Source organism: Trichechus manatus, unplaced genomic scaffold (genome assembly GCF_000243295.1).
Source record: "Trichechus manatus latirostris isolate Lorelei unplaced genomic scaffold, TriManLat1.0 scaffold00044, whole genome shotgun sequence".
NCBI lineage: Eukaryota > Metazoa > Chordata > Mammalia > Sirenia > Trichechidae > Trichechus > Trichechus manatus.
Genome location: NW_004443980.1, coordinates 8,583,336 through 8,589,335, shown reverse-complemented (window position 1 = coordinate 8,589,335; position 6,000 = coordinate 8,583,336). Strand labels below are relative to the sequence as shown.

The 6,000-nt window shown below is 42.0% G+C and overlaps 1 protein-coding gene across 1 annotated transcript in view; it reads right to left on the bottom strand.

Annotated features, from left to right (window-relative positions):
• The window catches only part of LCP1 (lymphocyte cytosolic protein 1), a 67,639-nt gene that overhangs the window by 10,388 nt on the left and 51,251 nt on the right, over positions 1-6,000 (bottom strand). The gene's annotated exons all lie outside the window — the stretch shown is intronic.

Below are 6,000 nucleotides of genomic sequence, written 5' to 3'. Positions count from 1 at the left end.
CAATTCAGTCTTGGAGAGGGTGACTCTGCCTGGTACTGGAAGGTTAAGAAGTTGGCCAAAGAAAAAGGTGTATGGGGGTGGGGGGCGGGTAGGGAATGGCTTCGCAACTTTTCTTTGCCAAAAAATCCTGTTTACCAAACTGGCAGCAAAGTCCTCTCAATTACACCTTCTGAATCCCCCTCAGATCAACTGGTTCCCCTTCACTTGCCTCTTTTCCTCACAGGATCTCCAGAATTATCTTTCTAAAGTACAGTTCTGGTCACGTCATTCCAAGTGACTCCCCATAGCTCAGAAAATGGAGGTCATACTCCTTAGAATGGTATACCAAACCAGAACGACCCAAACCAGCTGCCGTCGAGTCGATTCCGACTCACGGCAACCCCACGAGTGTTAGAGCAGAACTGTGTTCCATAGGATTTTCAATGGTTGATTTTTTCAGAAGTAGATCACCAGGCCTTTCTTCTGAGGCACCTCTGGGTGAAACTCCAAACTTTAGGTTAGCAGCCGAGTGCATTAACCGTTTGCACTACCCAGGGACCCCATGGTGTACAAGGCACCTCACGCTTTGGCTCAAGTGTCCCTTTTCCGCCCATCTTCAATTTCCCTCTTCCCTTCTCTCTGCCCCGTGCCTGTGGCCATCTCCCTCACAGACACACTAACGTTTTAACCACACAGAGCAGTCCTCAGCTCCCCAGCCACGCCCTGTATCCTGCCTCCGTGACTCAGCCGTGCTCTCTGCCTGAGCTGCCCTTTCCCTTCAGTAAATGTCTAGTCTTCTGAGCCAGACCCGGCTCAAGTGTCACTTTTCCAACTGGCCTGTGCAGTATATTCATCATCATTGTTACACTTGGCTCAAACTTTTGATACAGCTGATGTGTATATCTCTACCTGTCCACCATACCCCCCTCCCACATGTCCAAGGCCCCCGATCATCCTGTCTTTCCAGGGGTCAGCCGAGCCCCCAGTACATATTAACTATTTGCTGCCGAGTTGATTCCAACTCACGGTGACCCCGTGGGTATCAGAGTAGAACTGTGCTCCATAGGGCTTTCAGTGGCTGATTTTCCAGAAGTAGATTGCCAGGCCTTTCTTCTGAGGTGCCTCTGAGCGGACTCCAACCTTTGGGTGAGCCACTGAGTGAGTTAACCATTTGTCCACCCAGGGACTCCTCAGTGCATGTTAGGTAACTAGCAAATGAAAGAGCAGAGTGGCGGGTAAAATAAATGAAGAGCGGCTTTTTCCCAGGGAAATCAAGGGATGAAATAATCCAGAGATAGTACAGATGAGAACTACTTAGTCTGGGCCCAGAGCTGGGACCAAAATGCTAAGGAATAATGACTACAAATGGGAGAAGACTCAGGTGGACTTTCAAAATCTTCCCCGTTTGGAAAAGGTCCTAGTTCTGACCTGTTCATAAAGGTTACATTTTACGGCATAACTGGTTTCTTGTTCCCTGATAGTTAGCATGTGTATTCTGTTATTAGCATTTGCTGTAACACTTAGAAATTCCTGCCTAGCAGCCTTCCACTGAGAAATGGTAGATAAACGCTTGCTTCATTAGGTCATGTCCTTGTATAACCTGAGGAAAAAACCCACTGACGATGAGTCAATTCCAACTCAGAGCAACCCTATAGGACAGACTAGAACTGCCCCATAGGGCTTCCAAGGCCGTCATCTTTACGGAAGCACACTGCCACATAGTTCCTCTGCAGAGTGGCTGCTGGATTCAGATTGGTGACCTCTCAGTTAGCAGCCAAGCCCTTAACCGCTATGCCACCAGTGCTCCTCACCTGAGGAAACAAGCTAATTTTTTAATCGTCTAGTAGCTCCACTCATTTTAGGACTTAATTCTTACCTCCTTTTGTTAGGAGTTACAGCTCTGCTTTATTGACAAACTCAAGTGACCAGAAGCAGTACTTTTGACCCACCTCCCGAACTACGGAAGTAAACGGTACAGGGGAGAGGCTTACCTTTACATAAAAATCTACTCCTGAAAATAAAAAAGCCATTTGGAAACCCCGGTAGCATAATGGTTAAGAGCTACGGCTGCTAACCAAAAGGTCAGCAGTTCAAATCCACCAGGCACTCCTTGGAAATCTAATGGGGCAGTTCTACTCTGTCCTATAGGGTAGCTATGAGTCGGAATTGACTCAACGGCAATGGGTTTAAGGAACAGGGATACTTATAGAGATGCAGAAAATTGTGGGGGTGGCTTACTGCATTCTGGGGTTTAAGAGTCGCCCCTCACAGTGAGACCCAGAGTTTGGCGAACACAAAATAGCTTTTCTGTCACCTCAAGTGAGATGCAGAGTTTAAAATGAATGAGATACCCGGTTGTAAATACAATGATAAAAATAAAGGATAGAACTTCTGGAGCCTCAACTTGAGATAGTCCACTAGGCAATTACTCATCTAAATGTAGAATCAACATTTTAAAAGAAATTAATTTGGCCAGTGTCTTATTCAGAATTTTCCTTTTGAGACAATTATTCCAGATCGTCAAACACATTTTGGGGCAACTATGCAACTAAATGGAACCCTCTAGATGGGATCCCAACATCACTGGTATTTGCAAAATGCACTGTGCTGAAAAGCTCTCTGTCAAAACAAAACAGCCATATAAGCCCCAGTTTTATCCAGTTCTTCATTCCACAAAACAGAATTGGGAAGGTGTGGATGTGCTGGCATACGAGGGGGTACAATTATTGCTTGTTTTCCTGCCTTCCAATACTTTAACATTTGGTGCAGAAAGACAAATCTAATAAGATATTTTTTGGTTTTCAAGGACTATTCCAATTTCTCCATCCCAAAACCGTAAAAAAACCAAACCCGCTGCTGTCAAGTTGATTCCGACTCGTATCAACCCTATAGGACAGAGTAGAACTGCCCCATAGGGTTTCCAAGGAGTGGTTGGTAGATTCGAACTGCTGACCTTTTGGTTAGCAGCCGAGCTCTTAATCACTGCACCACGAGGCCTCCCTCCATCCCAAGGTCATTTTAGTCATGGCATGTCTACTCATTTGCCTGCCTCAGACTCTGTTCATTTGCTTGAGTCTAATTATCATCGCTGCCTGCCATCGGCCTCCTTGTTTCAGGCCTTTGTCTTCAAGTTTGTACACATACAATTTGCCAGCTTTCCAATTGGAGAACAATTTCCAAACTGCTGAAGGGGAAAGGGAGGTTTACGTACATATCTCTCATTTGTTCTTAGGGGGGAAAATGACACACTATTTATTGCCAGATAAATGAGCAAATTAGCACATCTGTGCAATCCACTGAAATAAATTCCAGCTAGAGCTGGCTGTGAATTTAATAGATCCATTAACGTGCCAAGCAAACAAACAAACAAAAGTCTCTTCTGGTGCCAGTTAAATAATTATCAGTCATTTCTTCTCCTTCAAAAGTAATGTAGTTGTTTGTCCAGGTTCTTATATGCCCAATTCTTGAGTAGTAAATACTAATGAAAAATATGGCTTATTAACTGGGTGGAGGCAGCAGTGGATTAGGACTTACCACATTCATCGCAACCTAGACGACAGAGTAGAACTGCCCCGTAGAGTTTCCAAGGAGCGGCTGGTGGATGCAAACTGCCGACCTTTTGGTTAGCAGCTGAACTCTTAACCACCAGGGCTATATATGTATATATATATATATATGTGTGTGTGTGTGTGTGTGTGTGTATGTGTGTGTGTGTATATATGTGTGTGTGAATATATATACATACATACATGTATATATACATATGTGTATATATATACGTAGGACTTGTCATATATATATGCACACACACAAATACACATATATACATGCTACTTTATCATATAAAGTATGGCTTCTGGCTGTATTTTAAAAAATTTTCAAACATCATAGGGCAACATTTGTAGTAACTGTCAAATGGGAGACTATTTTGTCCTGTAAGCCTTCATCTTAAGTGAGAATAACAGCATAATTAGAAGAGCGTAGTCAATGTCACTTAAATGTGTATGTAAAAAAAATTTTTGAAATGGCGTATCTTTGGCTATGTGTATTTTCACCAAAGAAAAAAAAAAGTTGAGAATTTAGAGGGTTAAAATGTTGTGGGGTTGTTAACCAATGTCATAAAACAGCATGTGTGTTACTGTTACATGAGAAACTATCTGTTCTGTAAGCCTTCACCTGAAGTACAATAAAATATTAAAAAAAAAAAAAAATTTTCAAACAAAGATCGTATTACAAGGTGCTTTTCCGACGTTATGAAATTCAAAACAGAATAGAGTTGGCCTGAATTTCTTATCACTAAAACAGAATATTTCAAAGAGTATTTCATATCTGAAACACACAATTCAATTTAACTATTGCAGCTAAAATGACTTTTGCCTTGTTTTCCAAGTAATCAGTACCAAAAGTCAGCCCGTTAAGAATTAAAAACACATATGAAAGATAATAATGAATAGTTTAGAAATTATTTCTCAAAATATGCTGAGGAGAATGGCCCTAAGGAATCTTCAGAGAGGTTCTAGATATATACAGTAAAACAGAAGATGTGTTGAAATCTATATAGTTCTGGGGAACTTTGTGCCAGAGGAACCTTGTGGCATCTGCCTTCCACGATTAAAGACAGCCCAGTTGAAAGCAGGGTAGTGGAGATTTATATCTGGTAAAGAAAATGTGAATCAGGCAGTGAAATCTATTGTGATCACTTCTGATGACCCTATGTCATCTGGAAACACTGACACAATTACAATGAAGACCTCTCACAAATATTAGGGTCTGCAGACAGTGGCCTGGGAGTAAAGCGGAAGTACCTAGAAACAATACAAACCTTGTCTTTGCCATTACCTTGTTAGATATAATGTAATGTCATGTATGGTTTCTGGGGCTTCCTTCCATGCAGAAAAATGAATTAAGTCATAGTAATATAAGCTCTATTTAAGGATGTAAAATTTCTGTCTGGTCAGAACTATCAGCATAGGGGGAATAAGCAAAGCATTTAAAGGCGAACTATTTTATACTTAAGATTTGCTATCTAACTTTCCTCCAAGGTCTGTGCTTTTATACCAAAAATTATTTATTTTTCTTATGATTCATTTTCTATTTGTGTATCTTATTATATTCTATTATCATTTAACTATAATAACCACCACCCATCTGTCAGTTTGTCATACTGTGGTGGCTTGCGTGTTGGCTATGATGCTGGAAGCTATGTCTCCAGTATTTTAAATACCAGCAGGGTCACCCATGGTGGACAGGTTTCAATGGAACTTCCAGATTAAGACAGACCAGGAAGAAAGGCCTGGCAACCTACTTCGAAAAATTAGTCAATGCAAACCCTACGGATCACAACAGAATACTGTTTGATACTGTGCTAGAAGCTAAGCCCCCTAGGTTGAAAGGCACTCAAAATACACCGTGGTTACTACAGTGGACTCAAGCACACCAACCTGTGAAGAAGGCACAGCACCAGGCAACATTTCATTCTTTTACATATACACGGAGTCACCATGAGTCACAGCCGACTCTTACTATACAACAACACCAACACAGTTTAACTAATACGCCTTAGAGTTCTCACATTAGTCACATTTATATTTAGCTTCAAAAAGTATCTAAAGGTCTCTATTAAAGAAATAGCGGGAACTTCTGCTTCTGGACATGACAGACCAGATTTGCTCTTACACTGTAAACACTTAAAAACAAAAACATGAAAACAGATGGAACAATGGTTTTCAGACACTGAACAAAAGGAAGTAGAGGACAGTGGTGCCTGAAAGCAGGAAAACAAACAGCCCTAAAATTGCCCCATCTTATGTGTAGAGGGAGTTTCCAGGCTGCAGGCAGGGAGAGAAAACCCAAACAGAGCAATGGCAGTCCCTAAGAGGTGAGGGGACAGGGTTGAGACTCCAAGGAAGCCTAGGTGGCTAGAATTTGTGGGGCAAAATGCCGGAGAGGAGAGAGCTGCACGGAAAGGAGACAGTCCTAGGGAAAGAGAGCCCCTGAGACCTGCAGAGGGTCTCCCTCCAG